The sequence below is a fragment of the Simochromis diagramma genome, unplaced genomic scaffold (genome assembly GCF_900408965.1).
Source record: "Simochromis diagramma unplaced genomic scaffold, fSimDia1.1 OVJJ01000685.1, whole genome shotgun sequence".
Classification (NCBI taxonomy): domain Eukaryota; kingdom Metazoa; phylum Chordata; class Actinopteri; order Cichliformes; family Cichlidae; genus Simochromis; species Simochromis diagramma.
The window spans coordinates 15,427,804-15,452,137 of NW_024387477.1; the positions used below are offsets into that span (position 1 = coordinate 15,427,804).

At 40.4% G+C, this 24,334-nt stretch overlaps 1 long non-coding RNA gene across 1 annotated transcript; it reads right to left on the minus strand.

Annotated features, from left to right (window-relative positions):
• Positions 1 to 273: 273 nt before the first annotated feature.
• On the minus strand, positions 274 to 23,919 carry LOC120723890. Its single transcript, XR_005693829.1, has 2 exons — positions 23,582 to 23,919; positions 274 to 16,720 (listed from the first exon to the last, which is right to left on the minus strand). It is a non-coding gene; the product is annotated as an uncharacterized LOC120723890 (long non-coding RNA).
• Positions 23,920 to 24,334: the final 415 nt, after the last annotated feature.

A 24,334-nucleotide genomic window follows, 5' to 3' on the forward strand; every position in this document is an offset into this window, starting at 1 on the left:
AGCCACAGTCAGAACACAGAGCATCAATGGAAGGTGATATGAAGGAAATCCAAATGTCACCTCTTGGCTCGATCCAGCCAAAGGTTAGATTCTTGAATCCCTGCTGTCTCCTATCATTAGGTTGCTTAGCAACGGGCTACAGGCTATAATTAACTTAGCAAAATTAAGATTTCCATTTTGTTAACACAAAAACACTTATCTGAAAAGTGTCACATGTTCACTGAAAGATTCCAAAGGCAAGCATTGAAATATGAGTGATGATTTTTCTTTTTCTTTTTTTTGAAGACTTGGCATGCTTCGACTGTTGCCAATGAGTGCAATGTACAAGTGCAGCTGTTATAGCATACTTAATGAAAAATCAAAAGATGGGGCATGATGTCACCCTGTGAGCATCTGTCAAATGTTATTCTCATATGTTTGCAGCATACTAATTTCAGAACTGTCTAACTGTCCCTAAGTCCTTCCATCTTATATATGAAGCCAAAAAAAAAAAAAGTAAAGAAATTAAATCCTGAAGGTCCATTAAACCTTTTAGTTCTCCCTGCCATCTCTCCCCATATATCCACCCACATCTTCATACAGTCACACACCAGTACATAGTTGCTTTTATTGAGTAACTCATAAAAGGCAGCAATTTCAATCATTGAGCTTTACAAGGCAAAAACATTAAGAGCATCGGTGCTAAGACACTAAACTGCTATTGAACTTGCATCCTAATTATGATATACCCAATATATCCACCACTCATCTCATCATAATTTTCATCACAATACCCCACCCATCATGGAGACAGACTCCAAGTTACGACTTAAAGCGGAGGCCACCAACACCAGCTCCTGCTGACTTGTTACCAGGCAGCAAGGACAAGGTCACTAGGATCACTCAGTTAGCAGGTGTGACAAAAGACCCAGCAGGATTCAGCCCGGCATCCCCCAACACTGACAGAACATCAGCCACTACAAGCAGGGGCCCAACTGCTGCCACCAACCTTGGTCTAATTGAAGCTGTTGAGCACTGCTGTTTAGGTCAGTATTCAATATGTTTATGTTCATGTCAGACAATCTAAAGATGTCCACATGTGACATGCTCAACACGATCACTGTGGCTGAACAGAAAATGCTGTTTTTGTCTAAATTCAGCAACTTTAAACCAAGATGGCCAATTGATCGACTGGCACGAATCTTTAAAAGAATGCATATTCACAATAGCTATTTTCACACATGAACTCTGAACAATGTCGGGAGAATCAGGTAGGGATATTGCTCTTACCACACATGCAGCGCACAACAGGACACTTGTGAAAGTTATGTGATTTATTACAGCAGCATAATGAAGTAAGTGTTTGGCATCTGCTGACTAAACAGCCTCTCAAGCTAGGTGGATGTTAGGGTGGTGAAGGGTATAAAACTGCAGAGTGTGAAGCAGGGCAGCAGCAGTGACATAAATAGGTCACCAAATTGGGAGAGTGAATTCTGTAATGTCCAAAAAAAAATTAAGAGCTGTAGTGCGTGTTTGAAAATGCCTTAACTGGAAAGTTTCTCTGCAGCTTTTTTCAAAAATAAATTCATTCCACTGAAATTTGCTCAGCTATTATAGAGATTGAGCCGTGGGACAATTATGTCTTGAAGTTATATTTACTGTATCGTTGCATCATATTTTCAGATTACTAAGTAAATGTACTTGCTGCTTTGATTATGGGGTAAAATATTGGCAGAAAATATTTGTCACATTTACAAAGTAAAATGACATTAATGAGCCCTGTCTCACATTTCAATTTACTGTTCACTTCTTCAGGAATCATCCAGGGCTATGATCTTTGCTAAACCCTAACAACGACCTTCAAATTCTTAAAGGTAACCATATGAGCTATTAATGGCACTTTGCTTGACACAGGCAGTTATATTCATGTTGTTAAAATGTTTTAGACACATTCACACAAAACGTTGTAAACCGACAGACAAAAAATATGAGGCAGCATTTCTTCTAAATCTGTTTGCTATTGTAAGGGTGTACTCTATGCATTTTTGGGAGATGGACTGAAAAGAAAAACATTCTACATACATTTTTACTCTTGAAAAACTGAGAGCTATTTATTTATTTAATCAGTTTCCAATTTTTAAAAGTCCCACTACAGTTTCACAGAGCACTGGTAAATGTATTTTAAAGATGGGCCATTTCAAACTGACTGACCAATGATACCAAACCCATAGATATTTAAATTAACAGGAACATATTATAATAATATCATCTTTTAAACACTGTAATCATTAAATGTCAGATTTTTTTTCATATACATACAACTTCAAAATTTAGTCAGTGAAACTAAGCTCTGGGAGCAAAAGATATCATCAGCAGCTTTGAGTATTTCCCCTTTGTTGCAACCTGTCTTATTGCATTCCTCTCCCTCTGCTGTCTTATTTGCACCAAAACGCCTCCTGTCTAGATTACTGTTCAGTATATTTCTTGTAGCAGTGAACAGACATAACCCTAAGTGTGTAATGTGCTGTCCCTGTTGAGTAAATTCTTTGGAGTTGAAAATGCTGGAAGGTGAGGAGATATTGCCAAAGATAGGTGTCTCAGCATTGTTAATTATAACATTTCCCTTGATGGATCTCAGCCTCAGCTCTGATAGGTAAGGCAGTGCACACACGCGTCATTACACACAGGAACAATATACAGAAAAAGCTGTGGAATAAAAAGCTCGAGAGGCTTATAAAAGAAAATAACTCTCCTGAGTCTTTCAAAGGCTTTGTGTGAAAACCTTTTTACACATATACACACATGTGTGTTAAAACGTTTGGAAAACCACATGAGCAGATATGTACAGCTGTGTTCAAAAGTTTACAGACACTCATCATGGGCATGAAGGCCATGGAAACTTTGGGCAGTTTAATGATTTCTTTGAAATCATTTTTTTCAGGGCAGGATGATTGTACAGTCATCTTTAATGACTTTAAAAAACTGGATGCACAAGTTTGAAATCATTTTGGATTTTTTTTTCTAATCCACATAGGATTAAAAGTATACATACGCTCAAATAAGTCTTTTAATAATAGTGCTGAAGGTTCCACAGTATGTTTTAATTTGATTAGGCCAAGGCCTAATAGCTTCTTGTTAGTGATCATGATTGACTACAACTGGCAGTTTCTCTTTGCCAGGATAGAATAGATTTGTTTGACCGCATTATAGGCATTCTCTTTCCTTGCAACCATTTGGCCACACGTATCCAGTCCAAATTACATCCCAATATAGAAGCTGGTGAGTTGGATTGTGGTGGTCAATATACCACCAGCATCTACGTCTTGCTTTATGTTACCATACAGGAGATGACTAATTGTTACTCCACTCTAGAATCTATATTCCTATCCACACTTTGCAGTGGTCTAGCTTAGGAGGTTAAGGCCTATGCAGAGCAGCACTAGGGACAATGCATCCTCTTGGTATATTCTGCACATGATGGTCACTTGTGCAATTGTGCAGTGTCCACAGTCCCACTGATTTCCTGATGAATGTCATTAGCACACTATTACTCTTCCACAGTGCTCAGCACTCCAGTATCCATGTATGGGGTACTGGCTTTCTTGTAAACAACCAAGGTGGTGGTCAGGTTGGTCTCTCTAGTGTTAGTGTTACACTGGGGTGTAAAGCTCTATCAAAGAGTAGCTGGTATTTTGACCGTCTGGTGTTATTTCCTATGCTGTTTTGAGCAGTGCTAATGCATTGACTCATGTGTCAACTCACCTTGGTTGCTAGAATGTCTAAAGTGTCTTTTCCACTAGTACCAACTCAAGTTGATTCAACTCAACTCTATTGTTTTCTATTACAATTCAGTACCACTTCAATGTGCTTGGGGTATTTATAGCAACATGGCAGAAATTCCCAAAGTCATTCGTATGGGACACAATCAAAACAACAATAGAGGATGTTAGACAGCTTCTTAAGAGATTACATGTCTGGAAATAATCATGCTTGTGAAACTGAATGAAGCTTTCCAAAAAATGTGGTTAATCACAGCTGATTCATAATTTAATGAGACAGGGCCAGGTAGGTTTGGATAGTTGTTTTCCCCCTTAATAAATTAAATCATCATCTTATGTTTATTTAATATTAAAATTGAATACTAAAATTTGTTTGGTGATATGAAATTTATAAGTCTGATAAATGTGCAAAAAAAAAACCCTAAGAAATCAAAAAAGGGCAAACATTCTTTCATGGCACTGTATTTGTGGTGCCAGGTACTCATGACGTTTTGTTAGGTTCTTCAGCCAGTGGGCATGAATCAGTCAGCTCCTGATCATGTCCAGCTTTTCATTCATGAGACTGAAATTAAATGTCTTTCTTTGTGATGTTGACTGGTTCTTGTCCCGGGAGATTGTTGTGGTCTGCTCTATGGTCCACTACCCACTCGGCATTAGTTTTGTGTGACACCTCTGTCTCTTCAATGCTCTTTTAGTGTTGTTCAGTCTCAGCTCTGAGCTCTGGGTGGGTTTGCTGTCATTCCCTTGAGAGTACACCCTATATGGGTCTTTTGGAGAACAAAGAGCAATCAGTTGATGCCGCTGGCAATTAACAGGTGACAACTGTCTGTTACAAGGTTACACATCTTTCCTGTGAATTTTCAGTTTTATTTCCACAAGATGTAAGATTAGAAGAAGTAAACATGAGTTAGCTAACTAACTGACAGACTGAAAACTGACAGTTGTGCATTATTTGAAAGCAACAGAGAGCAAGTGAGAGCAGATGCATCCGTAGAAAGAAAACGTCGAATGTAAGCATAAATTGCGTTTCATTATGACCTGCATTACAGGATTAATTATACACACACTCAACCTTACAAATGTTGAAGGCCCAAATGCAACACAAACAGTAGGTCAAAGAAGTCCAACAGCTGGCGGCACAGCATATACAAGAAACCTTCGACAGCTGCTCTCATCCAGGAGATAAATACAGTCATCAAAATAAACATTCCTCAGAGACGAATGAACATCATGTCTTAATGCATTGCATTTACATGATGCAATTTAAATTCCTAGTTTGTTTATCTTCTGAGTTCTCCTCCTCTGAACTGCCATCAAACACCAAGCTGGAATTTCAAGCTTGCACTTCACTAATGGTTCCCTTTTGGTGTCAATTAATTGCCCAGTCTTCACACTCTGCAAACAGTAACACGTCACCTTGTGTCACCCCAACACTGGCAACTGCGAGGCAGGGGTGAGATCAAGAAGACTGAAATTATGTGAATTCATGTAAAGGTTGTTGTTGTTTTTTTAAATCCATTAAATTCCAAGTCACACTCATGTCTGCACTTCAACTATGGAGATAGAGCTACATACTTGCCTAACAATCTCTAAAGCTCACAAATTACTGAGTTGCTTATGGGGAGTTTTTTTCAATCCATATGTAAAGAGAAATATAAAAACACTAAATTATGGCATTATAAACAAGTTCTTACTGTAAGTATTTCTTGATGGCAGTAAACCAGCTGCAGTGATTGCTGGATTCTTTGAGCAAAATTACTTGAGTCTGTAACACAGTGATGTCTAACATGACATAAACCTGCACACTGACTGTTGTTCACCAGAAGAAAACTAAACTGATCACCAGACTTCATATGAATATGTTCATAAGGTAGAGAGAACATGAGATATGCATATTTATCCTCGTTGGCAGAAGCTATTACAGCAAAAATTTGAGTGAAGGTTTGAATAATCATAGCTTGTTTAAAACGTTTTAAATTAAATAAACTCAAATTGTAACTTTGCTACTTGTGGAAGACATCTAGGCTATATTGTCTGTTGACCCTACATGTGTGTAACATTTAATCAGCTGTAATCCAATTAAGGGGTGTGGCTTCCTGTCACGAGAGGTGCAAAGAGTCTAAATAAACAGATTACAAGAATGTTAAACACTGAAGATGCAGCCCATATCGTATAGGAGGACGAACCTCTAATCTTAATAAGCATCTCTCAGCTTTTCAAGTGTGACATGAGTAACAGGAGCTGCTTTATGATACTTTAGCTTTGACAGATCTATAAAAGAGTTTTTTCTACTGGGTATTGCTGTTTATTAAATCAGGGAAAGGAGGAAGAAAGTCACAAAAACGGGGTGGATTGAGTGGCTAAAAGAATGAAAGAGAAAGCACACCCGGGGCCAGGGAAAATACTACTTTAGTTGTTTTTTTAAAAAATGGTATATTATCTCACTTTTATCACATATTGCCCAGGGGGGACATTAGGGTAAGATGACTGAAAATTCCTGTTCAAGGGAGATCAAAAAATATGGCTTGCATGTGTTTCTAACTAGAAATCCAGCACGCACAAGCATTAAGGACATTCTGTTGTTAGGTTATTATCATAGTTATATCTTTCTTTCATCAAAGCCTCTGTTTCAAAACCACCCCTGAGCCAATGGTGTCAGCTTGTAAAGGCTCTCTCTCCATTGCTCGCTCAATCAGGCTCAAATCATCATCCAAGCCTGTTATTCTGCAGATAAATGAAATTCGGTATATACATAATTTAGAACAATTGGTTTGAAGGCTACAACAGTTGGTTGATACAGAAGGCATGGATTTTTAGAGGAATAAATAAAGCTGAGTGGTCAAAAAAGACTGATTGGAACATGGCTGAAAACCATGGCAACAGACTCCTTAGTAAACAGTTTATGGAAGCCCAGTAGGAAACCCGGTGGTTGGGTAAAGACAGCCTTGTGCTAATCAGTGCATACCAACACCTACAGTGCCCAAACCTCCATGAATTTCTCAGGAACAGATGTGTCAGCCCCTACTCTGTGCTGTCGCAGTGTCTAAGCCAGTCAAAACTGAATTCTTCAAAGGCTATCTCTGCAGGAAATATTGTATCTGTGGCTGCATGTTTGCTAGTGGGCTTCAGTATATTTTAATGTATTCAGAAATCCTGTCAGAACCAAAAGTTGCTTTCTTCGAAATCTAAAATGAAAATGAACAACTCCACTCTGCATTATATGAGTTTTTACCTTGTGTGCAGATGTGACCTCTGGATGAAAAGGTCAACCATTCTTTATTGTGATGCACTGCTACAACTGCTGCATTTAAACTCTACAATACAGATACAGCACAGCACATACGAATCTATGCATCCATACACGCATGCAGATGTGCACACCCACACGCGCCCGCACGCACACACTCTCTGCCTAAGCAACTTTTAGCCTCTCTCTCCCCACAGTATGTTCTTCCCCCAATGTAACCACAATACATCATTCAGCCATATCATTTATCAAAATAATTGTCCACTGGGGCAAACGGAGAAGTTTTGTGGTGAAGTAACACATCTGAGGTCAAGGGGAATCATCCTTCAGCAACTGCTCTCCACCGTGGGTTGGTGCCAAATTGTGGCACTGGATGGTGAGGTGGCCGTGGTGACGGTGGATGGGAAAATGGGGGAGGCATGGGGGGTTGCCAGTGCAGATGCCCGCAGACAGACCGCCTTGCCTGAGAGCTGCCGGAGCCTCAGACAGCTCTCTCCATCACCCCCTCCAATTCTCCCTCCCCTCCCATTGCCATCTGTGAAGCACACACACATACACACACACACATACACACACATACACAGAGCACCAAGTGAATAAGAGGCAGAGGGACACTTAGCTACGTTAGCAGCCTTACTAAGACCGCTGTGCTGGGTAACTGCTGACATGCTTTAAAAAGACCAAGAGAGAGGGAGAGTTAGTGAAGAGAGAGAGAGGGAGGTAAGCAGAGCTGCTGAGCCAGATGGCTGGTTTAAGCTAAGCTGAAGAAGACTGAGATACCAGCCAGGTGAATTTTACTGTCATTTTTTTGACAGGTGGGTAGAGGAGAGCCATCTGGGGTTGACAGTGCTGCCATGTTTTCAATAAGCAGCTACTGCGTGGCATGTGCAGCCATGCTGATGGTGCGACTGTTTTTTTGTGTGTGAATATGTATGTGTGTCTGTTATTCTGTTTCTGCGTGTCCGTATGGGCAGTATGTGTGCGTGTATGGTGGCATTTTGTTTATTTTTTTTAATGCATGTGCGGATAACTCACGCGTGGTAAGCCTTAGTGTTGTAGCACAGCACTTGCATCAATTACAGTGACGCTGACAGGGGTAATGACAGAGTTAGGACCTCTAATAGGCAAGACTGTCACAGAGACAAGTAAGCTACTGTTTTCAGCACTCTTCAAATCTCCTTTCTTTCTCCCTCTATGTGTTCTATTCTTACTTTTCCATTTTTCTTCCTTTCTTAAGGTTATGAAAGGTGATGATGAGTTTGTCAAAGCTGTTCCCACATATTCTTTGTACCCAAAAAAGTCTTTGTCCCAATATCAAGGTTAAAGACAAACTTGTTTCCCACTAATCTTTATGCAGCAATGTAGTCATCCACATAGCAGGTGAAAAGGCACTAATTCAAACTGATGTTAAGTTTCTTTGGTGGCTCTGGAGATAAAATGAAAATTCATTTGGTGAAAGTAATTAATCAAATATTATTTTAATCAAGATAAAGTAATTATTATGCATAATTCTGTTTTGCAATGATGTGCTCATTTTGTCTTGTGTTATAAATCCAGCACAGCAGCTTTGCCTTACAGCTGTGGCTTTGGCCCCTCCCTCAAAGCCCAAACTCGCTGCCCAACACAACCATAAAATATAGGTTCAAGCCAGACTGACCAGATTAACTTGCATACATTCCAAGCTGACTAAAAGTAAAAACGGCCTCAGAGTATCTTTACTCACCTGATTTTCCTCTTTTTCCCAGTTCAGTTTGAGCATGATGATCCCACAAAACTCTACAACAACGTATATACTAACCGCCTACTATATTATCATAAGCAATTCTCAATAAACTCTCAAATTTTGATGGTTTGAAAACGTAAAAGCAAAAATATAAATGCCAAAGCAGCCTCAACAATGGATGGCTAATGCATTGATCCGGGATGCTGAGCCAAATCTGCCATTAATAATTAATGATTAGTCTCAGGGAGGAAAATGCTTTTTATGATCACTTCAGTGAGCGGAGACAGTGCAGATTTGTTCACAGAGGATAAAAGTGCTCTTGCATAGATGAGCTGTGTAGACAGTGCAGACACAAACTCACACACACACACACACACACACACACATACATATACACATGTCTACGTGCAGTGGCTCTAATCTGTAATTCATCCAATATGTAGAGCTATTGGCCAATACTCTGGGTGGCAAAGCTACACAACACACAAAAACCTGCACGTTAGTCTCTGTACATCTAGCCAATCGGCCTGGCTCCCATGCCAGTGCACCAATCCGATGTCCCAGATGCAGACCCCCCCCAGAAACCCACAAACATATCTACAATGGACACACACACCAATCCAGCTGTGATTCCTGGAAGTTATCCAAGTTGCCTGTCTGGTACGCAGAGCAAGGTGGCATTGATGTGTGTAAGAGAAAATCTTCTAACATGAAAAGGGAGCAGCATCAGTGGCACACACAAAACATAGATGAGGTGAACACTGAAATAGTGCTGGTCACTGGGCAAGAGAGTGACACAATAACAGACATACAAGTGAGAATTAGAGAACAGTGCGTGAGAGGAAACGTGACAGAGCTACAGAAAAGCAGGCAGTCACTGAATCATTCTCACACACAGCGCTTTGGCCCAGATCAGCCAGAGAGATAAAGGAAGAGGATTACACTCTGGCTGAAAGACTTGGAAGTATCCTGAGTCTCTTTTGACTCTCTGCCATTCCTACAAAGTCACCCTGGACAATGAATCTGCTTGCATAAGCCCCTTTTAGACATGCACTTCTTTCCATTAATCTGACGGTACCTGAACATGTCAGTCTTCTGTCTGAATGTGCACCCTGATTACTTCTTCTCTAAAGTCACAGTGGTAATCTTACTCGGCCACGACTCCTCACATATCTGTACCACTTTCAGCATGGAACAAGTCCGAATGCATGCCATCACACTGAGGGATCAGTGTTTGCAAGATGACTGAGCGTATCTTTCGTGTGTCTTTGTGAGTGGTTCAGTTCACTAATTGTTTTGGAGAAACAGCAATAACATGAGAAAAAAACAGTGCTGCCAAACACATGGGACACCCTCTTTCAGGATCTGTCTCATGGTCTACCACTACTCAATTATTCCCATGGCTATAAGAGGCTCGGAGCCATGTCTTTATTCATAAAAACAGTTTTATATGCGTTAAACAGGCATTTCACTGTTGAACAGGTCAAGTATTTTCTCACATTGCTAAAGGTCCACACAGACCTCCCCAAAACTACCAAACAGGTTTCATCTTTCAAGTGTTTTCTCATTAACTTTGCACAAATATTCCCTATCCATTATAAATTGAAATGTTTACAAAAAAATACACATTTATGATAAAGTGTTTACACCAAGCATCTGTGACTATAATCTGTGTTTTGACAAAACTTGAACAGAAGCTGGCATGCGTTTGTTGCTTCCAGCTATTCATGTAAGTCCTTCCTCAGAGTTTATCACATGCCTTTAACAACATCCAGCTGCACAATGCATTCATGGGCATTTTTAAAGTAAGTGAGATGCATACATTTCTGACACTATTTCATTTTTAATCTCCGACATTGAGACACAACTGATTAGACTAACAACAAATGCTACTTATCTACACTTCGCCAAGATTAGCTGAAGGAGGTAAGTGCCCAGTTAGTTCATAAAACTTTAATAAAGTGCCTGTCCAATAAGTATATTTAGGACATGTCTTTCTAATTGCTTTAAAATCTTGAATAAATAAATTCCGAATGACAAAATGTTGTTATTTGAAGTCAGCAATATAACAAACACAATATCTGAAAATGGTCTATTAATTAAAAAACAAGAAGGAAAAAGAAAGTCAGGAGAATCATTTCTCTAAGATGTTGTGTTTTGTGTAGTGTTATGAGTGCACCAGTGGTTTAATGCAGACGGCAAAGGTCAGTCAGCTCTATCCAGGCTGGGAAAGCTACTTTGGACAGAGGCAGTATCTATTACACTTAAGCACAAAACAACAGGAATTTACAACAGACACAATTTTATTTCAATTTTGGCTTTATGTATTTTTTAAACTATCTGGTGGCAGCTTGAGTGTCTTATGGCTGCAACTAATACAAAACAGGTGAGATCAGGCTGTTCAACACTCAATCTCTAATCTGAATAAACTTCACTTCAGCCTCTTTTCATGTCATGTATTTTGTCAAAGTGTGTAAACAGTGTTTAGCTTTTTCCTAACATTTTCCACTCGTGAGTTTAGACTTCCCACATCACCCTGATGCTACACTTAATCACGCTGTTGTAGAACGAGTGAACTCAGACCAAGTCCTTTCCAACTCATTTGTGAGAGCTGCTGTAGGGGGCATCAAAATGCTTCATGAGAAAAAGCTGGAGTTTGCAAAAATTTGTCTCTCTGTATTAGCCCGGGGCATGCCCTGCCTCTTGCCCTATGACAGCTGGGATACACTGCAGCACCCCCTGCAACTTTAAATTGAATAAGTGGAAGATAAGTGGATGGATGGATCAATAAAAAACTGATAAATTGCTTTTGTTGATTAATTGATTAACTGCTATTTATTAATTACATATTACATACTTTAGCAGGTCATCATAAAGGTCATTCATAGTGCCAACAGGAACTCTGAAGTGATGTAAAAGCCAGTCTGCAGTTAGAAACTATTTTCTTTACTGTCTTTTTCTTTATATTCGACTACAATTTCTTCACTGTATTGTACTCTGCACTTTTGGATGCCTAGTAAATGAGAAAGGCTATTAAAAATATCTCTAGTTTACTTTGATTCGATAAAAGAACATGATATTCAACCCATCCCATATAAGCTCAACAAACTCCAACCATGATTGGTTAAAGTTTTGTTTGTGTTTTTGTTTTTTGTTTTTTCATTTTTTAAAGCTAACCTAAAGAGCTGCTGCATACAAACCTATTGTTTTCCCCAATTTTAAGAAGTCCTTTTTTCATCTTAGAGAAGTTTCTGGTGCTGCAGAGATGTGTTCAACCAACTATTGTATACTGCAAAGTTCCTCCTGTACTGAGACAACACCACACCCCACAGCAGGAGCCAAAAAGAAAAACACAACTAAACCAAGGTTCTAAGATCTACAATACTCTCCAGTTCCTGTAGTGTGGACGCATAAAAAAGAGAAAGTGGAACTTCCTCCAAAAGTTATCAGAACTATGAAAAAAGTTTATGATGTACAAAACCTCCAAAAGGAATGGCCAGCTTCACACTAAAACTTAAACCTTTCTGTTGGTGTGCAACTGTAAATTATAAGATGGTAAAATTACAGTTTTGACTAAATAAAAGTTTGGCAGGTAAATAAAGTTTTAAATATTAAGACCCAACTGCCAAATTTCACAGAAATCCAGCAGAAAATATGCGTACATATTGCTTCGGGTTGTAGAAAAATGGTCCACTGAAACTCGGTGATATTTGTACTGCTTCTGGCTAAACGGCATAAATAAACTAGGGCTGCAGGTCTGGCTTTTTTAGTTTTACTTGAAAATATGAGTAAATTTTTAACTAATTTTTAACTTGGATAGAACATGCCTAATATTTTTGCAAAGATCTCTGCAAATCAAAGGACTACACTCACTTTTTTCTAGACGAGAAAACTTGAAGTGTGCATAATTAGATATCTTTGTTTGAACGTTTTGCCCCCCAAAAAATAGGTGCATAGAACTTACAGAGCTTCTATAGCAAACACAAATGAATCACTGCACATGATTGGCAACTCAGCATCAATGCTGATTTGTTGATTTGATTTGATTATCCACTCCTACTTAAGACTAATTGGTTTGGGATGTCACACTCCACGTAGAAACAGAATAGAAGTGTGTGGGGAGAGGGATTGGGGGGTGGTTTGAGAAAGGCCCTTAGTGTGCTTTCAGTGTAGCAGCTGCTTGACAGTGGTGCTTCTTTCTGATGACCTTGAATAGCTTATTGATTTCTGTATAAACTGTGTAAAGACTTCATGTTTTTTTCCTCTGCCCACCTCCTTTTGTGATTTCCCTGTTCCAAGTTATTACAATGATCCTGGTCAGGTTTATTGTGATATTAAAAACGTTTTTGTTTACACACTCAGATTTATGCTAAAGACAAAAACATACAAAGACACACAGAAAACCTTTGCTGTGTCGCTGTGTCTCTGGTCTGTGTTAGTCCCAGCTAAGAGCAGCTGGGAAGAAATCTAAAGAGGTCAAACACATAATGGGTAATAATCTCCTTGTGGAGAGTCTTCCCACCCAACAACACTGCTACTTCTAACAAAGACCTTGGCCTCAGGTCTCAGTAGTTGCTTCCCCTCTCTGACTTCCACCAGCAGATCTCAGACGACCGGTACATTGTTGTACTGCTCATCGACTTGTTAGACGAATCCAAATTTCACATGTCAATTAAATGAGTGTTGCCCTGGTGATTAACAGATCTCACTAATTGTCCCTCCCTCCTCCTCTTTGCTCCACTTTTTTTTGCCTCCTTCCCCTCCTCCTCTTGCTCTCCTGCCATTTTCCACATGGAGGAGCAGGGAATGGGGCTTTGTGCCGTTGGGCCCCATGCCCCTTGTCAAAGATGGCTCCTCACCCTCTTACCCCAGCCACACTCGTCCTCTGAGACTTCCAGATCCTCCTTCTGAATTCTCGGGGGTAAGGAAAAGATGAGCAGAGCATAAAGGGTCTATATGTGAATAGATTGCACAAGCGTTAAAGGTATGTAGGGTCGATGCATTTCATCCTATTTAAGGGAGACGCACCAAAACACGAGACCAGGATGCTTGCAAACAACTTGCACACATGAGCTCAGAACCCACACTCAATCTGACACACACTCCCACACGTGCACCCTGGCAGATAATTACCCCAACAGCCTCTGGAGAGCAGAATGCCCATGTGGGCCCCATAACCACTTTAGACAAGGGCCATGGCACACCCAAGACCCTCCTTCTTTGTCTGTCTCCCAAGACGTGTGTTTGTTTTACTTGATTCAAAGAACTTGATCTGTGGATCCTAACCGTATTTTGTCCCATGTGCATCTTTGTGGTGTTGGAATAAAGTATGCTACATGAAGTCATGAAACAAACCTGAGAAGTAAAATCTGGCACCCCTATGAACTGTGTGATTTTCAAACTGCTGGAAAAATGTATTAAATTTTCACTTAACTTTATTCCAGTGGACTGAAATTCACCCTTTGCTGTGATAAGTATCATAACAGAAACATTAAGTAGACTTGCGCACTTCTGCAATGTACAAAACCTTTCTTTGAAAGGTACACTATATTTAAAAATATTTCTGTACTTCACTCCTTGGAAACGTTTAAATGGTTGATCAAATAAACTATTAAGATGATGTTGAAGTAGTTTGTTTGCTTCCAGCTTTACTTTGCTCAAAATCTAGGACTACAAACTCTTCATGAAATTATTTCATATTCTGTGAGTCACCCCTTACATTTCTAAGCTAAGTACTTACTGCAGGTGTTGGATGAATGCATTGAAGTAAAAACTGGGATACTTCCCACACTCACATCAACACACCCACACACATATGCCCTGCTCTGATCACTTTGACAAGTGTGTCATGCTGACTTTATATGAGAACTCTACAATATTTGGATTTTGAAACCCTTGAAAGCGAGCAAGTCATCAGACTCTTTCTAGTCTTAAGCAGAGTTCTAATGACCCATCGTCACAATTAAACACAGTGGACAGCAGCTCCAAACACTGGGTGACATCTTAAAACTGCGTGAATGGACCCTAGACCCCCCCCCCCCCCCCTCCCCTACATCACCTAATGTTCAACACTAACCAACCATCACACAGACCTACATTCATAGTCCAATCTACAATGGAAAGCACTGCAGCAGGCCAGTGTAGCCCAGACGGTTTCGTTTGCACTTTATCAGACCACACAAAACAGCAACGCCTCATTGAGCCACAATTTGCTGCTAGTTTCCTACAGGAAGCAGAACAAAGAATGGGGCGGCCCAGTATTTCTTTTTGTGCCAAAGCAGCGGACCAGAGAAGGAACACACACACACACACAAACACACAGCCAGAGTAAGTGAGGAACTGACAGAGAGAGAAAAATGTGAGAACAGCAGAACAACACACTCCAGAACACGTCTGTCACATCCTTCAAAACACACTATGAGTAAGCTGCTGAGCAGTACAACCTTTAACCAGACACTTAAAGACAAAAACACTGACACTGAACACCTGCAGCACAAATAACAATTCTCAAATGTTACTCTTGTTGGTGGAAAAATACATGTAAAAAAAAGTTTGTGGCCACAACGTCTACTGGAGGGAACAATGGTGTGCCATGACTGGGGGTCACGGACGCGGCAGCATTTAAAAACCGCTTGGGGATAAAATGCTTCTGTTTGAGCAATCACTGTCCCTCTCCCTCCCTCCGTTTCCCCGGTCTCAGTCCCGCTTTCTGTCTTGATGTCTCTCTCACTCTTCTTCTCTGGTTTTACTACGACGATAATTCCTGAGTGAGTAACCGAGTGTGCGTGAGCCAACCGAGGCCAAAGTCCTGTTTGTGCATTAGTGTAGTCATGCGAAAGCGCGTGTGAATGAGTGTGTTGCTCGTGGATGAGTGCTGCAGCAGTGAGCGTGCTGAGGGAAGCAGAAGTCTGCAAAGCGAGAGGAGCTTGCTTACAACCACACTACTGATTAGGGTGGCCCAGCACAAATAAGACAAAAAAAGAAACCCTGCAACTGCTGCAGTTGTTGTTGAAACGAGGCTAAGACGAACAACACAATAATGTCTGAAGGTTAAAGGCTCCACATAAAAAAACAAAAGAAAGCAAAACGCATGCATATATAACACCAGATTCATTACCATACAAATCAAGATCAAAACATTTCATCAAGTACACCATAGTCCTCATCTTCAAAGAAATCTATGTCTGAGTACAGTGAAGTGCTTCCCTTTAACCAACTCCAACGTTACAGTCCAATTTGAAATAGGGAAGAACATCCCCTGTGGCAGAGTAAAGTATGTTGCCATGACAACACGGAGAAGTTTAACTCCTGACAAGTAAGTGCAGATGATGTGCTGATTGTGCCTTGTGTAGTTACAATGGCCTCTGCTTTCTGCACCTTAACCCACCCTAACTCTGCTACACTCTCTTCTAGCTGGCAGCTGTTTGTCCTGCTACAGGATGGGTGTGTTTTGTTTTGTCTGCCTGTGCATGCATGAATAAATTATAAGAGCTTTGGACCTTTGGGACAGGACTGAGCTGCTCATCTGGCTCAACAGAGCACTTCTGCCCTACCAGTATGTGGCAAAAGATGATCGCTAATTGAAAGTGGCGAAGTGATCTGATGACACTGCGGGGATACTTTGGTTTGTCACAACGTGTAAAGGCCCTTGCTTTTTAAGGGTGGCTGCCTTCAAGGAGGGGTTAATCAATGCACAGCTTAACGCAGACTAGACAGGACAGAGCACAGTTGCTGGTCTCGGGGTAACTGAGGTCAAAATTAGCCAGCCATTTCAAGAAGATGCTCACTTACTGTGCTGACTTTGAAGCAATTACAACACCAACACTGTACCTTCAGCAATATATCACACAAGAAACTATGCTGATACTATGTCAGCACTGTCATCTAAAGCAGAGAGAGCACTAGGCATACTCACAATATGTTGTTTTCTTACCTCAGCCATAACTGGATAGCAGACAGCATCCCTTTAAGCAGACAGCCATGATACAGAGCCTGTAAAAGTGAAGATAAAAATGCATTAGCTCAAAGCATCAATCATGGTCAGAAAATAGTGATTCCATACACAATTGATTTCCATGGTATCTTTACTCCCTACAGCACATGCAATACTATTTTCTTCGCACTCATAAAGTCATTTGATATGGGCCACAGAAAGATGGAAGAGGAAGAAAGGTATGTGTGTCTGGCTACATTCCTGTCCCTAAACATGTCATATGTTCAAATGGAATTGCCTTCTAGAGCAAAGAGCATCATATATAATACAACTCTCATGTCTAGACACCCTCCGCGATCTAGTTTTTCCTCGCACTTTCTCTTACACAGATGTGCATTAAAAGCCACTTTTTACAGTGCACTACAGTTCCTTGTAAAATTGTGATTGTGGTTGGGCTAATTTACTAGTCATGAAACAAAAAGTTGCAGTATTTGTTTTAACATAATGGACTTCAGCTTGAAGGTGAAATCTAATAGTTGCCCCTGGATAACCCTCTGCTCCAAGACCACCTTCTATGTTTTTTAAGTGAAATAGAGATCTGTAGAAACTAATTTACTTTGTAAACACACCACCCAAATCTTGTTTACACTATTGGGAGTTGCAAGCACATGTGTTTGAGGAAGGAGACCTCTTGTGTCTCCTGCACCGCTACAAATACATATACACACACTGTACTCAAACCTGCACCCACTGACTATATCACCAACCCCCTGATGTCCACTGGGAGGAGCAGCCACCCCCTGCCCTCTTCCAACAGGGGGGTCAAAGAGTATTTAACACGAGAGTCCTACATTCCTCCAAGGTGATAATTGCTGTAGCTGCTGGCGGGGGGCCATGAAGCGCAGGGTAAACAAGCAATAAGACTCCATCTTAGCCATCAAGCCAGGCGTGACAGCGTGGAGTGAGTCTATTTGGTGTCTGAGCAGCCAGGTGTTTCGGTGAACTATAAGTAAACCATCAGCAAGACAAGACTTCACACATTTTATCAAATACTGTGAAACCTAGAGGCTAAAGACTAGCTGCATTAAATTAACTAAAGATTAAGCTAAGCTTAGAAATCATAAAGAACAATAACTCAGTAACAAATTACACCAGCTGTGCAGACCTAGAAACAGGTGGGAGAAGGGATGAATATAAGTAGGAAGACAGCGAGCTCTATTCTGTCCCACATTTCAGTTCAGGTCTTGTCCCTCTCTGGCCCTCTGTTGCATCGGGGCTTCATTAGATTTTTCATATATAATTTCTGTGTGTGTGAGTTTAAGTTGAACCAAAGTCTGATGCTGAAAATTGATTTGCTTAATTAATTTGTCTTCATCTTCTGCATTAAATGTGATTAATGTTGCAGCTGTTTTATATTTTCTTTTTTCAGCCTATTCGCTTACTATCTTGATTTTATATATATTTAGGAAATTTCAACATTTCATTCAGCTTCTGCCTTTTTTGTCAAAAACAAATCAATTCCCAAAATTAACAATACATCATTAATGCTTTAAGATATGGACTTCTAAATCAAAACACATATTTAAGAATGCCTGGCTCACTGAGCTTACTAACCAAAGTGCATTGTACTTCACAAGAGGGCACCACAGTCTTTAAAAGTTTGCATTGCATAACTGGCTCCACGGATACTGACAAAATTCAATTTGCTAAATTCCACTGATGCATAACATGAGGCAGTGATGGATTAAAACAGCTTAGTACAATATTAAACTAAACCCAAAACCCTAAATGTCACTTTAAAAATCAAACAACTCACTCATACATTCTGCAAATCTGATTTGTGAGTTTGACAGACTGCAATCTTCAGTCTATTCAAAAATCTGACTCTATATTTTAAAGAAATATGTGAAATCAGTTAACACACTGCGCCACAAGCCCTCATCCAAATCTACTAAAACTGACAGACATTTTTGGTGACTAGATGTTCGATATTTTAAATAACTTTTCCACAACAGTTTTACCTAATTTAATCAGCAAAATGACTGGATTATTTATTTATATGGCCAAAAACATCCCAGTTTTATAGAACATCCCAACATTTGAGATGGTGGGTGGAAAAAATATGTTTCCCCAGTGGGGCAGTCAGGAAGTCATCTGGGGATCCAAAGGTCCAAAGTTCATACACCCGGGTGGTGGAAGTCTTACTTTTTACCACAATTTATGCATGTGGTATGTTGTCAAGTGCTCATTATGAACAAGCACGTGAAAAAACGAGCACTTGACCTCACCGAGTTCACTATATTCCAGCAATTATGCCACGGCCGCTTGCAGCTATTTGTTTTGTCAACAACCCTAAATCCCCAAATGAAATTTCTGCTATACTAACAAACATTGTGAAGCTATTGTTGCTCAAAGTGAGCCACTGCATTGGGTTTCACGCTACATCATTGTAGTGAACACTGGGAGCAGTGTTGCACGTCTGGACTTCCAAATAACATATGCCTAAAACAACTACTTCAATACTGTGTATTATTCGACAACACAAGACACACACTTGGTTTCTAATTTATTTAATTTGTCGATATTTTATTAAGAATTGTAACTGTAATTATCTTAACCTCCTAAGACCCGAAACTCTTTCATGGCATGCATTTTTAATTTCTCTTTGATATTTGGGATGATTGGGACCCAATGAATGTAAAAACAAAGAATTACCAGATTTTTTTAATCTGATTTTTGTTTTTAAGAAAAATGAGAGCCACATATGAGGATATTCGTTTAAAATTTCAATAGAACAGAGGCAGTATAATGTCCTCGTAAGTGGATATCAGGCCCTTGTACAGCAAGATTTAGTATTTTGGTCTAAATAACCTAAAATATGACGTCCACATATGTGGACGCCATGTTCTAGGAGGTTAATAGATAGAAATGTGTCAGAAACACTGCATAAATTAAAAAAAGACAAATAAATGCAAGTGTTTGCACTTTTAAAAGGGATAAATATTTCCCCCCTCACATGCACACACATAAGAAAATATCGACAAATTAAATCAAGCGGAAACCAAATTTGCCTCCAAAATGTTTTTTGGTAAATCAAGTCCATTAAAGAAACAATGAGGATTTATTGTTCAACTTTTAAGTGCATAAAATGAAGTTGCTTAGAGAATGGTTTCAATGGTTTTCAAATACCACATTTATTCCTCTTGTTTGTTTACAATGCTGACAAAAGAGGGAAATATGTGTAAAATTAGACAAACAAATGATTACAAGCATATAATTAGACACACTAAAACTCTACAGCTTTAGCTAATGTGATCCTCGTATAAGCAGCAGTATTGACATTTGCAGGATTGTTTGAGTTTTCTGTGCTTTAGCCTTATTGAAAGCATTTTTAATATTAAAAAAAGTAGGTTTAATTAGAATTTCAGTTTTATCTTCCACTTCAGTGTGAAATTTGATTTGTATCTGTTTCATACATACAGGCCCCTGTTCTGTGCCCACATATGGTCCCCTCAGCCCCGCACGAGGCTTGGAGAGGTTATAAAAACTGAAGGGGTGATTAAAAACCAGGAATAATGGCCTCCACAAAACTAGGAATGCGTTTAACTGGTACAATTGTTCCAAATCAGGTTGCCATTAATATCAGAAATGATTCTGCAGATCTTGAGAGGGGGATTTTACGGGGATTTTTAACTTGATTTTTAAAGAAACTGGCCCTGGGAAAAATGAAAGCATAGGCAGAATGTACTGTAGGTACATGATTTATGGCTGAGGATGACCTGGAAGGATTTAGGTTGGGTATATCTAGAACTGTGCTGACCTACCCACCAGTTCTGCATTGTTGAAGTTTGGTGGATCCTCCTAAATCCAGGATTAGGAAAGCCAAATATACAAACATCTTCACCCCTCCTCTTTTTCTCACATACAGACATACCAAGAAGAGGGAGAGGTTGAAAGCGTTAGCATTGGCTCCTGCCTGCCTGCTAAGCATGCCCAAACCCCAAACCCCATCACTTTCCTCATTACTTGAGCTTCATGGCTTTTTAGGGCTCTGTGCTTTATCTGGGATTTCACATTTCCCTGACTGCCACTTGACATGGCTCAACCAGTTGCCAGCAATCAAGTAGCAGAGGGCAGCAGCGGCACCGGCTGAGTCTTCAGGCTGCACCTTGATTTGAGAATTGCACATCACAGCCACTGGCCTTGCTAAGCTTCGGTAATTATTGGCCACACATGTCATCTTCCCACCAACTCTATTTCTACCCCACTCCATAGACTGACCTGACATAATGGGTGAAGGGGAGAGGGGCTGCATGTAGAGAGATAGGGATAGTCATGGGTCATGGGTGGATTGCATGGTGTTGATGTGTGCTTTAAAAGCCAAAAAGTGTTTGACAGAGCTGGAGAAAGAAGTGATAACACGTTCTGCAAATCATCCATACTGTCAATCTCAGAATGTTCTATATGGATCATCCCCTTATGTGTTAAAGCATGTCAGTGCCCTTGTCTATTTGCTTGCACCCACAGTACACATTGTGTGTGTGTGTGTGTGTGTGTGTGTGTGTGTGTGTGTGTGTGTGTGTGTATGTGTGTCTGTGCCTAATTGAGAGGTAAGCAAAAAAGTTGCCTTTAAAGTTTCCAATAAATATCCTGCCAGTAATGTCAAACACCTGCCCGTAAAGCCCAGAGGAATGCTAAATGAAACCAAGTTGCAGAGCCTGTCTCCTGTCTGGGGTCTCAAGTCAAGACAGCAGGATTTGTAATGGCTGTAACCAGGATTATTGAGTTCAAGCAGAACAGCCAGGAAGCAAGAAAAAACATAGCATGGTCAGCACCACTGCTTTTCCTCCCTCTAACAGCCAGTACAATGAGTTGTGTGTCCCACTAACAGTAGAGATGGATTCCAGATTATTCCTCAACTTAGTCACCCTCTTGGCATCAAAACATAACAAAACAGCCATAAACTGTTTGTTTTTTTTAAACCACTATTATAAGAGCCAAACGATCCAACCTTCTCAGGGACCGCTGTATAATACTAGTGGACACAAGTGTGATTAGACAAGAAGTGATCTTTTTTGTGAAAGTGTGAGCCAGATAAAGTGAGACAGATGATTACTGCAACTCAAAACATGACCCACCGACCTCCCCACCCCAGTGTCGCACACCAGTAACCATCTCATGCACACACGCATGCAGTCTGAACACATACAAAAATGCACACACATCTACAAATATTCAGTATCATGGAAGGAAGAGGCTCTTGGTGAGAGCATGTGACCCTAGAAGCCAAATGATGCTGTCATTTGGCCTCATCTCTGGTTTTGATTGCCTAAACTCCTGACGCCTTCCTCCCGCTGCACCTGTCGAACGCCAATAGACCCCCTGCCCAGACCTTTTCACCACTGAGAATATATGGCCGTGCTCCTGGGTCCAGCCTGGCTAATTACCACTGGCCTCAAATCGCCCCCAAATGCCACAGTAGGGTAGGGTTTTTAGCTGCTGTTGCCACCCTGAGGCTCAGCACAGCAGTCCTCCCTGTTATTTGGTGCCTCTCTATTCCTCAACGTGTTCCAGATAAGGCTGACCACGCAAAGGCATTTATTTCCAGAGTAACAGGCTGTCCCATTCAAGCCAGAGATTAAGCACTGCTGTCTACACGCAACCATGAATAATGAAGCTATCATTCCAGACAGGCAGGCAAAAGCAGTGTGAGTTATATACACCAGTAATCTCAGATGCTACTGCACACAAGTGCCCAATGTATGAAATAGCAGCACCACTGTGCAGTTCATAAATTATTTTAAAATGCACAAGTGTGGTTAGGATCTATTTTGATTTAGTGCCTTAATCATAAGACTAATACAGCTGAAGCATGAATTATATATATAATGCATATTGAACATTTTTTTTAAATGTACAATATGTAGATAACATCTCGCAGTATGAACTTTTACCTGGCAGGAGCAGTAAAAGTAATAATAATAAATTTATTACATTTAAATTTGTGTCTGCATAACATAATAAATAATCGGCACTTGTAGATCTGTACAGGTGCACTTTATGGGCTTTATTTTGTCAAAACTAAGTTATGAAGCGTAGTAATGTGAGCTTTCTGGTGTTCATTTTTTATTTGTTAGTCTGTTTGTTAGAATGGATTTGGATTTTCCCTGGGAATATTAAATATTAACATATTAAAGCTTTAAATTGTTACTAACTGAAAGGGAGAATATACAAATAATGAGTTATTTTAATTTTTCCCTACAATTTACTTTTCTCAACTTCCAAGCATATCTTCCCCGTCTTCAACTGGAGGGATATAATCCCGGAAACGGTTTCAGAACAACAGTAGGTAGGCTGTACCTGACGCGAGGCTGGATAATAGCAGACACCACGTGACTGCAGTACTTGCAGTCTGGACGCACGGCAGGGTCTGTCAGAGCCTCCCTGGTGAGGACGACATACACACACACGCAGGACGGATAAAAATAGACGCCATTTATGTGTTGAGAAGCCGCTTGAAAAGCTATGTGCTACGCGTCCAACTTGTTAAACTTAATATGTGCCGTTTGTTTTTATTACTTTTAACGCTGTCAGTCGTGTTTTTTTAACAATCTGCACAGTTTAGTGTATCAAAATGTGCAAAAGCGCACCGAAAGCCTCGCACGGATTTCACTGCTCTCCTCCACTTGAATTCATAACAGAGGTTTTTTTTTTTTTTCCTCTTCTATCGCGGTACACATCTCAACCCTCCTCTCAAAGGAGCGACACCGACAAAATCCCTTAATTCAACACACAGTGAAGACTTATCGCCCGTTATGCGCTGCGTCACCGGCTTTAGACAGGGGCAAAGTATGGCACCATATCTGAACTTGCATGAATGAAAGTGACGGCATAAAGCACTCAGTCAGCAGGCGACTCACTCAGCCTCCGGTGTCTGTCTCGCCTGTGTGGCGCTCTCCTGCATCCCTCAGTGAGCATCACTCTCTGTGGAGCCGGTGCGAGGCATCCTCCCTTACAAACACCGGTCCTGGACATCCTAGACAGCCCGTCCTGCGACATATTTTTACTTTGGACCCGTTGATGTCACTTCCTGCTTGGGAAAATGCCTGTGCAAATAAACCCAGGGATGTGAAGGGGTGCTCGGGGAGCCATTTTTTGAGGTCACGCAGCAGACAAGTTCACAAGGTCATGCAGTAGCGACATGTCCCAAAGCCGACAACAAGCTCGTTACTCTTTAAAATGACAACTATCATCCCATCTGGCTCATTCGAACTGTGCCCTATAGTTTTACATAACCAGCCACATCCACATCATCCTACCCCCCTGCGATACGCCGGCAAGGTTCATTTCCTGGTACGCTGTGCGCATTTACGGCCACGATTATGCAATGAAGGCGGCATCATCACTCTTTCACAAATGCTATACAACGCAGCTGGTAAGAAAATGTTTCAGGATATACAGGACTGCGAAAGCTACAGTATTGCACCAATTTGTGGGACACCTGTTGATAAAATAATATCATCCAATTGAAAAAGCAAAGCTCAGACAGCTAAATACAGTTTTACCTTTTTTAGTTTGTCTTAAAAGGAGGTAGCTGACAAACTACGACTTTTGTTACACATTTCTATATTTAATATTTAAATCCAGCAATCCTTTAAGACAGCTTGGAAGAA